At 46.8% G+C, this 19,875-nt stretch overlaps 2 long non-coding RNA genes across 2 annotated transcripts; both read left to right on the plus strand.

The window, feature by feature from the left end:
* The first annotated feature begins 5,972 nt into the window (after window positions 1-5,972).
* LOC131982067 (uncharacterized) lies at window positions 5,973-6,961 on the plus strand. Its single transcript, XR_009395350.1, has 3 exons — window positions 5,973-6,251; window positions 6,381-6,463; window positions 6,588-6,961. It is a non-coding gene; the product is annotated as an uncharacterized LOC131982067 (long non-coding RNA).
* Window positions 6,962-11,451: 4,490 nt separating this feature from the next.
* Window positions 11,452-12,440, plus strand: LOC131981310 (uncharacterized). The gene is made up of 3 exons (XR_009395297.1): window positions 11,452-11,730; window positions 11,860-11,942; window positions 12,067-12,440. It is a non-coding gene; the product is annotated as an uncharacterized LOC131981310 (long non-coding RNA).
* Window positions 12,441-19,875: the final 7,435 nt, after the last annotated feature.

Below are 19,875 nucleotides of genomic sequence, written 5' to 3' on the forward strand. Positions count from 1 at the left end.
GTTAGGGTTAGGGTTAGGGTTAGGGTTAGGGTTAGGTTATAGGGATAAATACGTCCTTTGAGGGGCCCCTCAAGAATGTTTTTGCCAATAACTCCGGATAGGAATTTCCTATCATCATGGAACCAAGTTCCTTGGATTCCTTGGCCCCAGACCTTTCCAATGGTGTGTCGTTTGACCCCGTGGAACCTTGGGAAATTTTCGAAATCTTAGTTTGAAACTTTAAAATGGCCATATCTCCGGAACGGTAAGTCGTAGAGACTTGAATTCAACTCTGGCGTGTTCAGCGACCCCAAATTAGGTCTGACGCGACCGACTTTCAAGTCTCTAGCACCTTCGGTTCCGGAGATATTGGCCAAAAACGGAATTTGGAAATTTCCGTTTTCTGAAAAATTCTAACTTTTGATAGGAAGGGTTAGGGTTAGGGTTAGGGTTAGGGTTAGGGTTCAGTTAGGGTTAGGGTTAGGGTTAGGGTTAGGGTTAGGTTATAGGGATAAATACGTCCTTTGAGGGGCCCCTCAAGAATGTTTTTGCCAATAACTCCGGTTAGGGTTAGGGTTAGGGTTAGGGTTAGGGTTAGGGTTAGGTTAGGGTTAGGGTTAGGGTTAGGGTTAGGTTATAGGGATAAATACGTCCTTTGAGGGGCCCCTCAAGAATGTTTTTGCCAATAACTCCGGATAGGAATGTCCTATCATCATGGAACCAAGTTCCTTGGATTCCTTGGCCCCAGACCTTTCCAATGGTGTGTCGTTTGACCCCGTGGAACCTTGGGAAATTTTCGAAATCTTAGTTTGAAACTTTAAAATGGCCATATCTCCGGAACGGTAAGTCGTAGAGACTTGAATTCAACTCTGGCGTGTTCAGCGACCCCAAATTAGGTCTGACGCGACCGACTTTCAAGTCTCTAGCACCTTCGGTTCCGGAGATATTGGCCAAAAACGGAATTTGGAAATTTCCGTTTTCTGAAAAATTCTAACTTTTGATAGGAAGGGTTAGGGTTAGGGTTAGGGTTAGGGTTAGGGTTCAGTTAGGGTTAGGGTTAGGGTTAGGGTTAGGGTTAGGGTTAGGTTATAGGGATAAATACGTCCTTTGAGGGGCCCCTCAAGAATGTTTTTGCCAATAACTCCGGTTAGGGTTAGGGTTAGGGTTAGGGTTAGGGTTAGGGTTAGGTTATAGGGATAAATACGTCCTTTGAGGGGCCCCTCAAGAATGTTTTTGCCAATAACTCCGGATAGGAATGTCCTATCATCATGGAACCAAGTTCCTTGGATTCCTTGGCCCCAGACCTTTCCAATGGTGTGTCGTTTGACCCCGTGGAACCTTGGGAAATTTTCGAAATCTTAGTTTGAAACTTTAAAATGGCCATATCTCCGGAACGGTAAGTCGTAGAGACTTGAATTCAACTCTGGCGTGTTCAGCGACCCCAAATTAGGTCTGACGCGACCGACTTTCAAGTCTCTAGCACCTTCGGTTCCGGAGATATTGGCCAAAAACGGAATTTGGAAATTTCCGTTTTCTGAAAAATTCTAACTTTTGATAGGAAGGGTTAGGGTTAGGGTTAGGGTTAGGGTTAGGGTTCAGTTAGGGTTAGGGTTAGGGTTAGGGTTAGGGTTAGGGTTAGGTTATAGGGATAAATACGTCCTTTGAGGGGCCCCTCAAGAATGTTTTTGCCAATAACTCCGGTTAGGGTTAGGGTTAGGGTTAGGGTTAGGGTTAGGGTTAGGTTAGGGTTAGGGTTAGGGTTAGGGTTAGGTTATAGGGATAAATACGTCCTTTGAGGGGCCCCTCAAGAATGTTTTTGCCAATAACTCCGGATAGGAATGTCCTATCATCATGGAACCAAGTTCCTTGGATTCCTTGGCCCCAGACCTTTCCAATGGTGTGTCGTTTGACCCCGTGGAACCTTGGGAAATTTTCGAAATCTTAGTTTGAAACTTTAAAATGGCCATATCTCCGGAACGGTAAGTCGTAGAGACTTGAATTCAACTCTGGCGTGTTCAGCGACCCCAAATTAGGTCTGACGCGACCGACTTTCAAGTCTCTAGCACCTTCGGTTAGGGTTAGGGTTAGGGTTAGGGTTAGGGTTAGGGTTAGGGTTAGGGTGAGGGTTAGGGTGAGGGTTAGGGTTAGGGTTAGGGTTAGGGTTAGGGTTAGGGTGAGGGTTAGAGGGTTAGGGTTAGGGTTAGGGTTAGGGTTAGGGAAGAAAGGATATGGATGACAGAGTGCCGTAGGCACTCTGTCATCAATGCACACTCCATGCCACCTCCCCCTGTGTCCAGGCCAGCCCCCCAGGTCCCACAGAGCTGGCAGTCCCCCTGCACAATCATATCCCCCAATAACTGTAATAAATCAGCAGATTTAGTTGAAGTATTTACATTTCTGATTCCATGTATTTCCAACTGTACATTTATACAAAGAACAGGTTAATAAAAGTATTTACATTTTCATAGTTATACATATATATGTATATATATACAGAAAAAAAGAACAATCATAATAATACAGTAATAAATAATTATGTACAGTTAAATTGGCATATTTACATTCATATTTACAGTTATAGGACAAGATTGACTTCAAAAAACTATGTACATCTCCTGACATCAACCGAAAGTGCCCTCTAAGATGTTTCAGCACTGGGTTTTTGTTAGGGGGGTGTGTCAGGGGGTCTGGGGTTAGGGTTCAAAGGTCAAATGGGTCTGGGGGGTTAGTCGTTTGTTCCCAGTGTCTGTTAGGGTTAGGTTTGGAGGTAAGGTTAGGGTTAGTTTTTTTGGGGGGGAGGGGGTTTCAAGCGTCCAAGGATTAGGGTTAGGGGTGGGTTTGAGAGTCCTTTAGGGTTAGAGTAGGGGTCTTGGGTGGAGTTAGGGTTAGTTAATTAAGTCCAGTGTCAAGGGTTACGGTTAGGGGTGGGTTTCAGAGTCTTTAGGGTTAGAGTAGGGGTCTTGGGTTAGGGTTAGGGTTAGATTATTAGTCTTTTAGGGTTAGAGTAAGGGTCTTGGGTAGGGTTAGGGTTAGTTTATTAGTCTTTTAGGGTTAGAGTAATGGTCTTGGATGGGGCTAGGGTTAGTTTAATAGTCTTTTAGGGTTAGAGTGGGGGTCTTGGATGGGGTTAGGGTTAGGTTTTTAAGTCCAGTGTCTAGGGTTACGGTTAGGGGTGGGTTTCAGAGTCCTTTAGGGTTAGGGTAAGGGTCTTGGGTGGGGTTAGGGTTAGTTTAATAGTCCTTTAGGGTTAGAGTGGGGGTCTTGGATGGGGTTAGGGTTAGGTTTAGGTTTAGGGTTAGGGTTAGGGTTAGGGTTAGGGTTAGGGTTAGGGTTAGGGTTAGGGGTTAGGGTTAGGGTTAGGGTTAGGGTTAGGGTTAGGGTTAGGTTATAGGGATAAATACGTCCTTTGAGGGGCCCCTCAAGAATGTTTTTGCCAATAACTCCGGATAGGAATGTCCTATCATCATGGAACCAAGTTCCTTGGATTCCTTGGCCCCAGACCTTTCCAATGGTGTGTCGTTTGACCCCGTGGAACCTTGGGAAATTTTCGAAATCTTAGTTTGAAACTTTAAAATGGCCATATCTCCGGAACGGTAAGTCGTAGAGACTTGAATTCAACTCTGGCGTGTTCAGCGACCCCAAATTAGGTCTGACGCGACCGACTTTCAAGTCTCTAGCACCTTCGGTTCCGGAGATATTGGCCAAAAACGGAATTTGGAAATTTCCGTTTTCTGAAAAATTCTAACTTTTGATAGGAAGGGTTAGGGTTAGGGTTAGGGTTAGGGTTAGGGTTCAGTTAGGGTTAGGGTTAGGGTTAGGGTTAGGGTTAGGGTTAGGGTTAGGTTATAGGGATAAATACGTCCTTTGAGGGGCCCCTCAAGAATGTTTTTGCCAATAACTCCGGTTAGGGTTAGGGTTAGGGTTAGGGTTAGGGTTAGGGTTAGGTTAGGGTTAGGGTTAGGGTTAGGGTTAGGTTATAGGGATAAATACGTCCTTTGAGGGGCCCCTCAAGAATGTTTTTGCCAATAACTCCGGATAGGAATGTCCTATCATCATGGAACCAAGTTCCTTGGATTCCTTGGCCCCAGACCTTTCCAATGGTGTGTCGTTTGACCCCGTGGAACCTTGGGAAATTTTCGAAATCTTAGTTTGAAACTTTAAAATGGCCATATCTCCGGAACGGTAAGTCGTAGAGACTTGAATTCAACTCTGGCGTGTTCAGCGACCCCAAATTAGGTCTGACGCGACCGACTTTCAAGTCTCTAGCACCTTCGGTTAGGGTTAGGGTTAGGGTTAGGGTTAGGGTTAGGGTTAGGGTTAGGGTGAGGGTTAGGGTGAGGGTTAGGGTTAGGGTTAGGGTTAGGGTTAGGGTTAGGGTTAGGGTGAGGGTTAGGGTTAGGGTTAGGGTTAGGGTTAGGGTTAGGGAAGAAAGGATATGGATGACAGAGTGCCGTAGGCACTCTGTCATCAATGCACACTCCATGCCACCTCCCCCTGTGTCCAGGCCAGCCCCCCAGGTCCCACAGAGCTGGCAGTCCCCCTGCACAATCATATCCCCCAATAACTGTAATAAATCAGCAGATTTAGTTGAAGTATTTACATTTCTGATTCCATGTATTTCCAACTGTACATTTATACAAAGAACAGGTTAATAAAAGTATTTACATTTTCATAGTTATACATATATATGTATATATATACAGAAAAAAAGAACAATCATAATAATACAGTAATAAATAATTATGTACAGTTAAATTGGCATATTTACATTCATATTTACAGTTATAGGACAAGATTGACTTCAAAAAACTATGTACATCTCCTGACATCAACCGAAAGTGCCCTCTAAGATGTTTCAGCACTGGGTTTTTGTTAGGGGGGTGTGTCAGGGGGTCTGGGGTTAGGGTTCAAAGGTCAAATGGGTCTGGGGGGTTAGTCGTTTGTTCCCAGTGTCTGTTAGGGTTAGGTTTGGAGGTAAGGTTAGGGTTAGTTTTTTTGGGGGGGAGGGGGTTTCAAGCGTCCAAGGATTAGGGTTAGGGGTGGGTTTGAGAGTCCTTTAGGGTTAGAGTAGGGGTCTTGGGTGGAGTTAGGGTTAGTTAATTAAGTCCAGTGTCAAGGGTTACGGTTAGGGGTGGGTTTCAGAGTCTTTAGGGTTAGAGTAGGGGTCTTGGGTTAGGGTTAGGGTTAGATTATTAGTCTTTTAGGGTTAGAGTAAGGGTCTTGGGTAGGGTTAGGGTTAGTTTATTAGTCTTTTAGGGTTAGAGTAATGGTCTTGGATGGGGCTAGGGTTAGTTTAATAGTCTTTTAGGGTTAGAGTGGGGGTCTTGGATGGGGTTAGGGTTAGGTTTTTAAGTCCAGTGTCTAGGGTTACGGTTAGGGGTGGGTTTCAGAGTCCTTTAGGGTTAGGGTAAGGGTCTTGGGTGGGGTTAGGGTTAGTTTAATAGTCCTTTAGGGTTAGAGTGGGGGTCTTGGATGGGGTTAGGGTTAGGTTTTTGAGTCCAGTGTCTAGGGTTACGGTTAGGGGTGGGTTTCAGAGTCTTTTAGGGTTAGAGTAAGGGTCTTGGGTGGGGTTAGGGTTAGTATAATAGTCTGTTAGGGTTAGAGTGGGGGTCTTGGATGGGGTTAGGGTTAGGTTTTTAAGTCCAGTGTCCAGGGCTAGGGTTAGGTGTGGGTTAGATGAAAGTGCCTGGGTTAGGATTAGTCCTGTAAGTCAGAGGGTTGAGTGGGTGGGCTGTGCCCCCCAGAGTCATTAGGGTTAGAGTAGTTGGTGGGTAGGTGGGTAGGTAAGGTGTTGGAGATGAATGGGTTAATCCTGTAAGTCAAAGGGTTTTATGGGTGGGCTATGCCCCCCAGAGTCATTAGGGTTAGAGTAGTTGGTGGGTAGGTGGGTAGGTATGGTGTTGAGGGTGAGTAGTTTAGTCAAAAGTCAATAGTACGGGGGTCTGGAGAGTCAGATTAGGGTTAAAATGTCCAATAATTGACTTTTAAGACCTGTAATAAACTCTTTCATTTAGACCCCGTGGGTAAGTAGTGTCTAATTGGTTAATCCAATTTCTTTCAGCTCTTCTCCTCTGTGCCCTGGACCAGTGGGGGTTACATTCAAGGACCAGGGCTTGGACCGAGCTCCAGTCGTGGGCTATAAAATGTTGGACTATGTGTCTATCAGTGTGTCTCCCAGTACTGATGTTGGACTTGTGGCATGTGAACCTGTCACTGATGGAGAGCCCAGTCTCTCCTACATACCTGAGGCCACAGGTGGCACAAGTGATGAGGTAAACACAATTTTTTGTTTTAATATTAGCCATTTGGGCAGTCTGAAAAACTCTTTGTTTCTGTGAATCATAGATCCACTTTCTCTGTTTGAAATAATTATGAGTTGTATCTTTCTTTTTTTCTGACAGGGGTTGGAGTTTAGCCCTAACTAAGTAGTCTTGTAAGTTTTTATTTTTTCTGAAGGCTGCAATGAGTCTGAGATCAGATTCTGGTAGGTTGGTCCTAATAGTGTTGCCTAAATGCTTTTTAATTTGTTTCACTAATTGAACTGTGGAAGGTGAATAAGTGGTGACTAAGGGGAGAGCTGTGGATAACTGTATTGTTTTTGTTTGCAGGAAAACCCTGTGACATTTTCTCAGGAAGGTCCTGGAGTACCCTCTGGTGGCCAAAGCGTGAAATAGAATTTTAGTGGCTTGTTTAAAATCCTCATTTTGAGTGCAGATTCTGTGAAATCTCAATAATTGAGATTTAATTAAGCCTGCAAATGTATGTTTAGGGTGATGACTACTCATCTGCAACAGGGCATGGGTATCTGTGTCCTTGAAATAAACCTTGATGTCTAATTGTCCATTTGTCTTGAATTTGTTTCCTTTAAAGGTGGTAGTGTCTAAAAAATTGACCGAATTCATGTCTGTAGTAGCTTTAAGTTTAATTGAAGGATTGTGTTGATTAAGGGTATTTAAAAATGTGTCAAAGTCTTCCTGTGAATAATTCCAGACTCCCCATACGTCATCAAGATACCTGTAATAGTGAATAGGTTTTTTGTTACAGGTTTGGAGGGCTGAGGTCTCCCATGACGCCATAAAAATATCAGCGTAGGCAGGGGCAAATTTCTTGCCCATAGCTGTGCCTTTAATTTGAAGGTAATAATTTTGGTCAAATTCGAAGTCATTTTTAGTCAGATTAATTTCTAGAAGTTCCAATATTTCCCTGTCAGGTCTGTTTTTGTCCTGATATTTCTGAAATATTTCTTTGACAGCTTGGATGCCTTCAGTAGTGTCTATGTTTGTATAAAGGCTATCCACATCTATGGTAAATAAGATCGAATTGGGGGGGATGGTTATTGATTTTATTTTATTAATAAAATCATAAGTGTCTTTTACATAACTATCATGTTTTTTGGCTAAGGGGTTGAGAAAATAATCTATGTATTCAGCCGACCTGTAGGTCTCGCTGCTGCAATCAGAAACTATCGGCCTTCCTGGAGGTATCTCAAAAGGCCTGCTCCATTTCTCAGGCTCTTTGACGTCCTCCAGCGTGAAGGGTGGGATTCTGGCAAGGTTGGAATCCCCCATAATGACAGTTTTTTTGCGGACGCATAGGCCCCAGTCCTGAAGCTTCCTGGTGGTGTTCAGGTGTCTGGTGGGCCGGCGGGTAGGGGTCCGCGGCGTGGATGGAGCTGAGGGCTCGGGTGTGGCAGGAGGGGCTTGAGGGGGTTGTTGGGGCCCGCTGCTGGGGTCTTTGGGGGTCTTTGTGGGGCTCTCTTCTTCCATTTCGATAGTGAAGACCCCAGGCTGCACACATGGATTATTGAGATGCCTCTGAGGCGTCTGCATAGCAACCGGCTCTCCTCCAGGGGATGCAGGTGGCATTACCTGCAGAGGGGGAGATGGAGAGCGGCGTGGAGGGGTGGCAGCGGGAGGAGGAGGGGGGGGCCGGAGGTGGCGGGGGGGGCGAGGGTCTCTGGGTGGGAGGCCAGGTGCGATGGGGAAGAAGGGAGGGGCAGCCGGTGAAAGGATGGGGGGGTCCTGGTCCTTCTCTGGCTGTGTGGCGGTCTCAGTCGTCCCCCCTATGTGGACCTGGGCCTGGATGGTGGTCTGACGCTCAGCTGCAGGGCGGGGGGCCGGGGCCGTCGGGGCTGGAGCGATGATGGGGGGAGGCTGGGGAGGCTGGACAGGTGCTGGAGCGATGATGGGGGGAGGCTGAGGAAGCTGGACAGGTGCTGGAGCGATGCTGGGGGGAGGCTGAGGAGGCTGGGCTTGTTCTGGAGCTGGTTTTTCAGCCGAGGGAAGCTCATTTAGGTTAGCCTTTAAAAAGGCTTCGGCCTCTCTGATGGACTCCTCTTTGAGCCTGGTCCCCAGGTTCCTCTTGGCCCAGACAGTGGCGACCTGGAAAGGACCTTCCCAGTCGCGGCTTGTAAAATCTGCCAGGTCCTGAATATCACTGTCCATACTGTCCTCATAATGTTGCTTTAATATGAGCATAGTATTATGCTGCCAGTTCTTGGCGTTACCCTCAAGCAGCGACTGTGTTGCCTCAGAGGGGAAAGCAGGCTTAATCAAATCTATTAAATCCTGCGTGGTTTTCTTTATGGTGGGGGGTGGGGCGCTGCCTGAGGCATTTTTAAGGTGGTGATGCGCCTTGATTATTTTAAAAATAATCCTCACCTTAAAAGAAAAGTCCGGATCATCTGATGGGACCAGGTGTTGCGGTGTGGGATCCTGGTGGTCGTCGTGGGGGGGCCGACGTTGATCCCAGCGTCCGAAGCGGGCGTCACGGCTCTGTGGAGCGGCGGCGCGTCTCCGCTCGGGAGCCCGATAACGGCCGTTATCTCTCCGCTGCTGTTGGTAGGCGGGGGGTCTGTAACGGGCCCCGTAGTCCGGTCCGGTCCAGCGGGTGCGTCCGTCGGAGCGCTCGGGATAATCTCCGCCGTTGTAGCGGCGCTCGTACCTGACGGCTGGAGCGTTGTAGCGCTGCGGCTCGAAGCGCTCGGCTCGGCGGGTGCGGCTGTCCCCCTGGCGTGTCGGATACTCGTGTCTGGATCTCCGGCGGTCATTTCTCACCGCCTGTGCGTAGCTCTGGGCCGGCTGCGGTGACCAGCGGCGGCGGCGCTGTACCGGCTCATTTCCCCGGTCCGTGAACGCGCGCGGCCGCTGCTGCTGTCTCTCCGGGCGAAACTGTCTCCGGCCTCGGCGATAAGAAACTCGATACCAGCCGTCTTCTTCGCCGTGAAAAACCATTCCGAATCGTGTGGTGTGTGCAACTATCCTACACTTTTCAAAGAATAAAGAGCAGGTTGCTCGCTAAATGTAACGAAAACGAAACTGAATTTCCATTAAACACGGGCAATTTATTGAAAAGTGCCAAAATACGAACCATATACAAACTTGCAGAATATGAACGACGTTTCGGCTCTGGAACGAGCCTTCTTCAGGTTAGTTTGTAGCAGAGTCACGAGCGGACAGGTTGCGAGGCTGCCAGGCTCAATGGTGAAAGTGAATGAATGAAACTCAGCGAGAGCTGAGCGGCAGAAATTTGGATTTTGGCGCCTTGGCAGCTGATTGGCTGGACAAAAAATGTGACCTTCGCCTAGAGCGCTATCCGCTGGTGACCCCTTGCTATTGCACACAAATAAGTTTACAAGAAGGATAGTGCACACAGTATAAGTTACAGAGTATTTAGAAATAAAAATAAAACAGAATAATACAATAACATGAACCTTAGTGAAAGCTTGTAATAAAATCAGCATAGAAATTGTGAACTTTGAATATTGATATTAATGAAAATGAATGACAGTGAAAAAACAATTGATAACCAATTAACAACAAATTGTGTTATTGCAGGAGGGACCAGCAGAGCGAGGAGAAGAGCCAGGCCTGGAGGGAGAGGTGCAGGATCGGGCCGGATAGGGAAGAAAGGATATGGATGACAGAGTGCCGTAGGCACTCTGTCATCAATGCACACTCCATGCCACCTCCCCCTGTGTCCAGGCCAGCCCCCCAGGTCCCACAGAGCTGGCAGTCCCCCTGCACAATCATATCCCCCAATAACTGTAATAAATCAGCAGATTTAGTTGAAGTATTTACATTTCTGATTCCATGTATTTCCAACTGTACATTTATACAAAGAACAGGTTAATAAAAGTATTTACATTTTCATAGTTATACATATATATGTATATATATACAGAAAAAAAGAACAATCATAATAATACAGTAATAAATAATTATGTACAGTTAAATTGGCATATTTACATTCATATTTACAGTTATAGGACAAGATTGACTTCAAAAAACTATGTACATCTCCTGACATCAACCGAAAGTGCCCTCTAAGATGTTTCAGCACTGGGTTTTTGTTAGGGGGGTGTGTCAGGGGGTCTGGGGTTAGGGTTCAAAGGTCAAATGGGTCTGGGGGGTTAGTCGTTTGTTCCCAGTGTCTGTTAGGGTTAGGTTTGGAGGTAAGGTTAGGGTTAGTTTTTTTGGGGGGGAGGGGGTTTCAAGCGTCCAAGGATTAGGGTTAGGGGTGGGTTTGAGAGTCCTTTAGGGTTAGAGTAGGGGTCTTGGGTGGAGTTAGGGTTAGTTAATTAAGTCCAGTGTCAAGGGTTACGGTTAGGGGTGGGTTTCAGAGTCTTTAGGGTTAGAGTAGGGGTCTTGGGTTAGGGTTAGGGTTAGATTATTAGTCTTTTAGGGTTAGAGTAAGGGTCTTGGGTAGGGTTAGGGTTAGTTTATTAGTCTTTTAGGGTTAGAGTAATGGTCTTGGATGGGGCTAGGGTTAGTTTAATAGTCTTTTAGGGTTAGAGTGGGGGTCTTGGATGGGGTTAGGGTTAGGTTTTTAAGTCCAGTGTCTAGGGTTACGGTTAGGGGTGGGTTTCAGAGTCCTTTAGGGTTAGGGTAAGGGTCTTGGGTGGGGTTAGGGTTAGTTTAATAGTCCTTTAGGGTTAGAGTGGGGGTCTTGGATGGGGTTAGGGTTAGGTTTTTGAGTCCAGTGTCTAGGGTTACGGTTAGGGGTGGGTTTCAGAGTCTTTTAGGGTTAGAGTAAGGGTCTTGGGTGGGGTTAGGGTTAGTATAATAGTCTGTTAGGGTTAGAGTGGGGGTCTTGGATGGGGTTAGGGTTAGGTTTTTAAGTCCAGTGTCCAGGGCTAGGGTTAGGTGTGGGTTAGATGAAAGTGCCTGGGTTAGGATTAGTCCTGTAAGTCAGAGGGTTGAGTGGGTGGGCTGTGCCCCCCAGAGTCATTAGGGTTAGAGTAGTTGGTGGGTAGGTGGGTAGGTAAGGTGTTGGAGATGAATGGGTTAATCCTGTAAGTCAAAGGGTTTTATGGGTGGGCTATGCCCCCCAGAGTCATTAGGGTTAGAGTAGTTGGTGGGTAGGTGGGTAGGTATGGTGTTGAGGGTGAGTAGTTTAGTCAAAAGTCAATAGTACGGGGGTCTGGAGAGTCAGATTAGGGTTAAAATGTCCAATAATTGACTTTTAAGACCTGTAATAAACTCTTTCATTTAGACCCCGTGGGTAAGTAGTGTCTAATTGGTTAATCCAATTTCTTTCAGCTCTTCTCCTCTGTGCCCTGGACCAGTGGGGGTTACATTCAAGGACCAGGGCTTGGACCGAGCTCCAGTCGTGGGCTATAAAATGTTGGACTATGTGTCTATCAGTGTGTCTCCCAGTACTGATGTTGGACTTGTGGCATGTGAACCTGTCACTGATGGAGAGCCCAGTCTCTCCTACATACCTGAGGCCACAGGTGGCACAAGTGATGAGGTAAACACAATTTTTTGTTTTAATATTAGCCATTTGGGCAGTCTGAAAAACTCTTTGTTTCTGTGAATCATAGATCCACTTTCTCTGTTTGAAATAATTATGAGTTGTATCTTTCTTTTTTTCTGACAGGGGTTGGAGTTTAGCCCTAACTAAGTAGTCTTGTAAGTTTTTATTTTTTCTGAAGGCTGCAATGAGTCTGAGATCAGATTCTGGTAGGTTGGTCCTAATAGTGTTGCCTAAATGCTTTTTAATTTGTTTCACTAATTGAACTGTGGAAGGTGAATAAGTGGTGACTAAGGGGAGAGCTGTGGATAACTGTATTGTTTTTGTTTGCAGGAAAACCCTGTGACATTTTCTCAGGAAGGTCCTGGAGTACCCTCTGGTGGCCAAAGCGTGAAATAGAATTTTAGTGGCTTGTTTAAAATCCTCATTTTGAGTGCAGATTCTGTGAAATCTCAATAATTGAGATTTAATTAAGCCTGCAAATGTATGTTTAGGGTGATGACTACTCATCTGCAACAGGGCATGGGTATCTGTGTCCTTGAAATAAACCTTGATGTCTAATTGTCCATTTGTCTTGAATTTGTTTCCTTTAAAGGTGGTAGTGTCTAAAAAATTGACCGAATTCATGTCTGTAGTAGCTTTAAGTTTAATTGAAGGATTGTGTTGATTAAGGGTATTTAAAAATGTGTCAAAGTCTTCCTGTGAATAATTCCAGACTCCCCATACGTCATCAAGATACCTGTAATAGTGAATAGGTTTTTTGTTACAGGTTTGGAGGGCTGAGGTCTCCCATGACGCCATAAAAATATCAGCGTAGGCAGGGGCAAATTTCTTGCCCATAGCTGTGCCTTTAATTTGAAGGTAATAATTTTGGTCAAATTCGAAGTCATTTTTAGTCAGATTAATTTCTAGAAGTTCCAATATTTCCCTGTCAGGTCTGTTTTTGTCCTGATATTTCTGAAATATTTCTTTGACAGCTTGGATGCCTTCAGTAGTGTCTATGTTTGTATAAAGGCTATCCACATCTATGGTAAATAAGATCGAATTGGGGGGGATGGTTATTGATTTTATTTTATTAATAAAATCATAAGTGTCTTTTACATAACTATCATGTTTTTTGGCTAAGGGGTTGAGAAAATAATCTATGTATTCAGCCGACCTGTAGGTCTCGCTGCTGCAATCAGAAACTATCGGCCTTCCTGGAGGTATCTCAAAAGGCCTGCTCCATTTCTCAGGCTCTTTGACGTCCTCCAGCGTGAAGGGTGGGATTCTGGCAAGGTTGGAATCCCCCATAATGACAGTTTTTTTGCGGACGCATAGGCCCCAGTCCTGAAGCTTCCTGGTGGTGTTCAGGTGTCTGGTGGGCCGGCGGGTAGGGGTCCGCGGCGTGGATGGAGCTGAGGGCTCGGGTGTGGCAGGAGGGGCTTGAGGGGGTTGTTGGGGCCCGCTGCTGGGGTCTTTGGGGGTCTTTGTGGGGCTCTCTTCTTCCATTTCGATAGTGAAGACCCCAGGCTGCACACATGGATTATTGAGATGCCTCTGAGGCGTCTGCATAGCAACCGGCTCTCCTCCAGGGGATGCAGGTGGCATTACCTGCAGAGGGGGAGATGGAGAGCGGCGTGGAGGGGTGGCAGCGGGAGGAGGAGGGGGGGGCCGGAGGTGGCGGGGGGGGCGAGGGTCTCTGGGTGGGAGGCCAGGTGCGATGGGGAAGAAGGGAGGGGCAGCCGGTGAAAGGATGGGGGGGTCCTGGTCCTTCTCTGGCTGTGTGGCGGTCTCAGTCGTCCCCCCTATGTGGACCTGGGCCTGGATGGTGGTCTGACGCTCAGCTGCAGGGCGGGGGGCCGGGGCCGTCGGGGCTGGAGCGATGATGGGGGGAGGCTGGGGAGGCTGGACAGGTGCTGGAGCGATGATGGGGGGAGGCTGAGGAAGCTGGACAGGTGCTGGAGCGATGCTGGGGGGAGGCTGAGGAGGCTGGGCTTGTTCTGGAGCTGGTTTTTCAGCCGAGGGAAGCTCATTTAGGTTAGCCTTTAAAAAGGCTTCGGCCTCTCTGATGGACTCCTCTTTGAGCCTGGTCCCCAGGTTCCTCTTGGCCCAGACAGTGGCGACCTGGAAAGGACCTTCCCAGTCGCGGCTTGTAAAATCTGCCAGGTCCTGAATATCACTGTCCATACTGTCCTCATAATGTTGCTTTAATATGAGCATAGTATTATGCTGCCAGTTCTTGGCGTTACCCTCAAGCAGCGACTGTGTTGCCTCAGAGGGGAAAGCAGGCTTAATCAAATCTATTAAATCCTGCGTGGTTTTCTTTATGGTGGGGGGTGGGGCGCTGCCTGAGGCATTTTTAAGGTGGTGATGCGCCTTGATTATTTTAAAAATAATCCTCACCTTAAAAGAAAAGTCCGGATCATCTGATGGGACCAGGTGTTGCGGTGTGGGATCCTGGTGGTCGTCGTGGGGGGGCCGACGTTGATCCCAGCGTCCGAAGCGGGCGTCACGGCTCTGTGGAGCGGCGGCGCGTCTCCGCTCGGGAGCCCGATAACGGCCGTTATCTCTCCGCTGCTGTTGGTAGGCGGGGGGTCTGTAACGGGCCCCGTAGTCCGGTCCGGTCCAGCGGGTGCGTCCGTCGGAGCGCTCGGGATAATCTCCGCCGTTGTAGCGGCGCTCGTACCTGACGGCTGGAGCGTTGTAGCGCTGCGGCTCGAAGCGCTCGGCTCGGCGGGTGCGGCTGTCCCCCTGGCGTGTCGGATACTCGTGTCTGGATCTCCGGCGGTCATTTCTCACCGCCTGTGCGTAGCTCTGGGCCGGCTGCGGTGACCAGCGGCGGCGGCGCTGTACCGGCTCATTTCCCCGGTCCGTGAACGCGCGCGGCCGCTGCTGCTGTCTCTCCGGGCGAAACTGTCTCCGGCCTCGGCGATAAGAAACTCGATACCAGCCGTCTTCTTCGCCGTGAAAAACCATTCCGAATCGTGTGGTGTGTGCAACTATCCTACACTTTTCAAAGAATAAAGAGCAGGTTGCTCGCTAAATGTAACGAAAACGAAACTGAATTTCCATTAAACACGGGCAATTTATTGAAAAGTGCCAAAATACGAACCATATACAAACTTGCAGAATATGAACGACGTTTCGGCTCTGGAACGAGCCTTCTTCAGGTTAGTTTGTAGCAGAGTCACGAGCGGACAGGTTGCGAGGCTGCCAGGCTCAATGGTGAAAGTGAATGAATGAAACTCAGCGAGAGCTGAGCGGCAGAAATTTGGATTTTGGCGCCTTGGCAGCTGATTGGCTGGACAAAAAATGTGACCTTCGCCTAGAGCGCTATCCGCTGGTGACCCCTTGCTATTGCACACAAATAAGTTTACAAGAAGGATAGTGCACACAGTATAAGTTACAGAGTATTTAGAAATAAAAATAAAACAGAATAATACAATAACATGAACCTTAGTGAAAGCTTGTAATAAAATCAGCATAGAAATTGTGAACTTTGAATATTGATATTAATGAAAATGAATGACAGTGAAAAAACAATTGATAACCAATTAACAACAAATTGTGTTATTGCAGGAGGGACCAGCAGAGCGAGGAGAAGAGCCAGGCCTGGAGGGAGAGGTGCAGGATCGGGCCGGATAGGGAAGAAAGGATATGGATGACAGAGTGCCGTAGGCACTCTGTCATCAATGCACACTCCATGCCACCTCCCCCTGTGTCCAGGCCAGCCCCCCAGGTCCCACAGAGCTGGCAGTCCCCCTGCACAATCATATCCCCCAATAACTGTAATAAATCAGCAGATTTAGTTGAAGTATTTACATTTCTGATTCCATGTATTTCCAACTGTACATTTATACAAAGAACAGGTTAATAAAAGTATTTACATTTTCATAGTTATACATATATATGTATATATATACAGAAAAAAAGAACAATCATAATAATACAGTAATAAATAATTATGTACAGTTAAATTGGCATATTTACATTCATATTTACAGTTATAGGACAAGATTGACTTCAAAAAACTATGTACATCTCCTGACATCAACCGAAAGTGCCCTCTAAGATGTTTCAGCACTGGGTTTTTGTTAGGGGGGTGTGTCAGGGGGTCTGGGGTTAGGGTTCAAAGGTCAAATGGGTCTGGGGGGTTAGTCGTTTGTTCCCAGTGTCTGTTAGGGTTAGGTTTGGAGGTAAGGTTAGGGTTAGTTTTTTTGGGGGGGAGGGGGTTTCAAGCGTCCAAGGATTAGGGTTAGGGGTGGGTTTGAGAGTCCTTTAGGGTTAGAGTAGGGGTCTTGGGTGGAGTTAGGGTTAGTTAATTAAGTCCAGTGTCAAGGGTTACGGTTAGGGGTGGGTTTCAGAGTCTTTAGGGTTAGAGTAGGGGTCTTGGGTTAGGGTTAGGGTTAGATTATTAGTCTTTTAGGGTTAGAGTAAGGGTCTTGGGTAGGGTTAGGGTTAGTTTATTAGTCTTTTAGGGTTAGAGTAATGGTCTTGGATGGGGCTAGGGTTAGTTTAATAGTCTTTTAGGGTTAGAGTGGGGGTCTTGGATGGGGTTAGGGTTAGGTTTTTAAGTCCAGTGTCTAGGGTTACGGTTAGGGGTGGGTTTCAGAGTCCTTTAGGGTTAGGGTAAGGGTCTTGGGTGGGGTTAGGGTTAGTTTAATAGTCCTTTAGGGTTAGAGTGGGGGTCTTGGATGGGGTTAGGGTTAGGTTTAGGGTTAGGGTTAGGGTTAGGGTTAGGGTTAGGGTTAGGGTTAGGGTTAGGGGTTAGGGTTAGGGTTAGGGTTAGGGTTAGGGTTAGGGTTAGGTTATAGGGATAAATACGTCCTTTGAGGGGCCCCTCAAGAATGTTTTTGCCAATAACTCCGGATAGGAATGTCCTATCATCATGGAACCAAGTTCCTTGGATTCCTTGGCCCCAGACCTTTCCAATGGTGTGTCGTTTGACCCCGTGGAACCTTGGGAAATTTTCGAAATCTTAGTTTGAAACTTTAAAATGGCCATATCTCCGGAACGGTAAGTCGTAGAGACTTGAATTCAACTCTGGCGTGTTCAGCGACCCCAAATTAGGTCTGACGCGACCGACTTTCAAGTCTCTAGCACCTTCGGTTCCGGAGATATTGGCCAAAAACGGAATTTGGAAATTTCCGTTTTCTGAAAAATTCTAACTTTTGATAGGAAGGGTTAGGGTTAGGGTTAGGGTTAGGGTTAGGGTTCAGTTAGGGTTAGGGTTAGGGTTAGGGTTAGGGTTAGGGTTAGGGTTAGGTTATAGGGATAAATACGTCCTTTGAGGGGCCCCTCAAGAATGTTTTTGCCAATAACTCCGGTTAGGGTTAGGGTTAGGGTTAGGGTTAGGGTTAGGGTTAGGTTAGGGTTAGGGTTAGGGTTAGGGTTAGGTTATAGGGATAAATACGTCCTTTGAGGGGCCCCTCAAGAATGTTAGGGTTAGGGTTAGGGTTAGGGTTAGGGTTAGGGTTAGGGTTAGGGTTAGGGTTAGGGTTAGGGTTAGGGTTAGGGTTAGGGTTAGGGTTAGGGTTAGGGTTAGGGTTAGGTTATAGGGATAAATACGTCCTTTGAGGGGCCCCTCAAGAATGTTTTTGCCAATAACTCCGGATAGGAATGTCCTATCATCATGGAACCAAGTTCCTTGGATTCCTTGGCCCCAGACCTTTCCAATGGTGTGTCGTTTGACCCCGTGGAACCTTGGGAAATTTTCGAAATCTTAGTTTGAAACTTTAAAATGGCCATATCTCCGGAACGGTAAGTCGTAGAGACTTGAATTCAACTCTGGCGTGTTCAGCGACCCCAAATTAGGTCTGACGCGACCGACTTTCAAGTCTCTAGCACCTTCGGTTCCGGAGATATTGGCCAAAAACGGAATTTGGAAATTTCCGTTTTCTGAAAAATTCTAACTTTTGATAGGAAGGGTTAGGGTTAGGGTTAGGGTTAGGGTTAGGGTTCAGTTAGGGTTAGGGTTAGGGTTAGGGTTAGGGTTAGGGTTAGGGTTAGGTTATAGGGATAAATACGTCCTTTGAGGGGCCCCTCAAGAATGTTTTTGCCAATAACTCCGGTTAGGGTTAGGGTTAGGGTTAGGGTTAGGGTTAGGGTTAGGTTAGGGTTAGGGTTAGGGTTAGGGTTAGGTTATAGGGATAAATACGTCCTTTGAGGGGCCCCTCAAGAATGTTTTTGCCAATAACTCCGGATAGGAATGTCCTATCATCATGGAACCAAGTTCCTTGGATTCCTTGGCCCCAGACCTTTCCAATGGTGTGTCGTTTGACCCCGTGGAACCTTGGGAAATTTTCGAAATCTTAGTTTGAAACTTTAAAATGGCCATATCTCCGGAACGGTAAGTCGTAGAGACTTGAATTCAACTCTGGCGTGTTCAGCGACCCCAAATTAGGTCTGACGCGACCGACTTTCAAGTCTCTAGCACCTTCGGTTAGGGTTAGGGTTAGGGTTAGGGTTAGGGTTAGGGTTAGGGTTAGGGTGAGGGTTAGGGTGAGGGTTAGGGTTAGGGTTAGGGTTAGGGTTAGGGTTAGGGTTAGGGTGAGGGTTAGGGTTAGGGTTAGGGTTAGGGTTAGGGTTAGGGAAGAAAGGATATGGATGACAGAGTGCCGTAGGCACTCTGTCATCAATGCACACTCCATGCCACCTCCCCCTGTGTCCAGGCCAGCCCCCCAGGTCCCACAGAGCTGGCAGTCCCCCTGCACAATCATATCCCCCAATAACTGTAATAAATCAGCAGATTTAGTTGAAGTATTTACATTTCTGATTCCATGTATTTCCAACTGTACATTTATACAAAGAACAGGTTAATAAAAGTATTTACATTTTCATAGTTATACATATATATGTATATATATACAGAAAAAAAGAACAATCATAATAATACAGTAATAAATAATTATGTACAGTTAAATTGGCATATTTACATTCATATTTACAGTTATAGGACAAGATTGACTTCAAAAAACTATGTACATCTCCTGACATCAACCGAAAGTGCCCTCTAAGATGTTTCAGCACTGGGTTTTTGTTAGGGGGGTGTGTCAGGGGGTCTGGGGTTAGGGTTCAAAGGTCAAATGGGTCTGGGGGGTTAGTCGTTTGTTCCCAGTGTCTGTTAGGGTTAGGTTTGGAGGTAAGGTTAGGGTTAGTTTTTTTGGGGGGGAGGGGGTTTCAAGCGTCCAAGGATTAGGGTTAGGGGTGGGTTTGAGAGTCCTTTAGGGTTAGAGTAGGGGTCTTGGGTGGAGTTAGGGTTAGTTAATTAAGTCCAGTGTCAAGGGTTACGGTTAGGGGTGGGTTTCAGAGTCTTTAGGGTTAGAGTAGGGGTCTTGGGTTAGGGTTAGGGTTAGATTATTAGTCTTTTAGGGTTAGAGTAAGGGTCTTGGGTAGGGTTAGGGTTAGTTTATTAGTCTTTTAGGGTTAGAGTAATGGTCTTGGATGGGGCTAGGGTTAGTTTAATAGTCTTTTAGGGTTAGAGTGGGGGTCTTGGATGGGGTTAGGGTTAGGTTTTTAAGTCCAGTGTCTAGGGTTACGGTTAGGGGTGGGTTTCAGAGTCCTTTAGGGTTAGGGTAAGGGTCTTGGGTGGGGTTAGGGTTAGTTTAATAGTCCTTTAGGGTTAGAGTGGGGGTCTTGGATGGGGTTAGGGTTAGGTTTTTGAGTCCAGTGTCTAGGGTTACGGTTAGGGGTGGGTTTCAGAGTCTTTTAGGGTTAGAGTAAGGGTCTTGGGTGGGGTTAGGGTTAGTATAATAGTCTGTTAGGGTTAGAGTGGGGGTCTTGGATGGGGTTAGGGTTAGGTTTTTAAGTCCAGTGTCCAGGGCTAGGGTTAGGTGTGGGTTAGATGAAAGTGCCTGGGTTAGGATTAGTCCTGTAAGTCAGAGGGTTGAGTGGGTGGGCTGTGCCCCCCAGAGTCATTAGGGTTAGAGTAGTTGGTGGGTAGGTGGGTAGGTAAGGTGTTGGAGATGAATGGGTTAATCCTGTAAGTCAAAGGGTTTTATGGGTGGGCTATGCCCCCCAGAGTCATTAGGGTTAGAGTAGTTGGTGGGTAGGTGGGTAGGTATGGTGTTGAGGGTGAGTAGTTTAGTCAAAAGTCAATAGTACGGGGGTCTGGAGAGTCAGATTAGGGTTAAAATGTCCAATAATTGACTTTTAAGACCT

This window comes from Centropristis striata, chromosome 12 (assembly GCF_030273125.1).
Source record: "Centropristis striata isolate RG_2023a ecotype Rhode Island chromosome 12, C.striata_1.0, whole genome shotgun sequence".
Lineage (NCBI taxonomy): Eukaryota > Metazoa > Chordata > Actinopteri > Perciformes > Serranidae > Centropristis > Centropristis striata.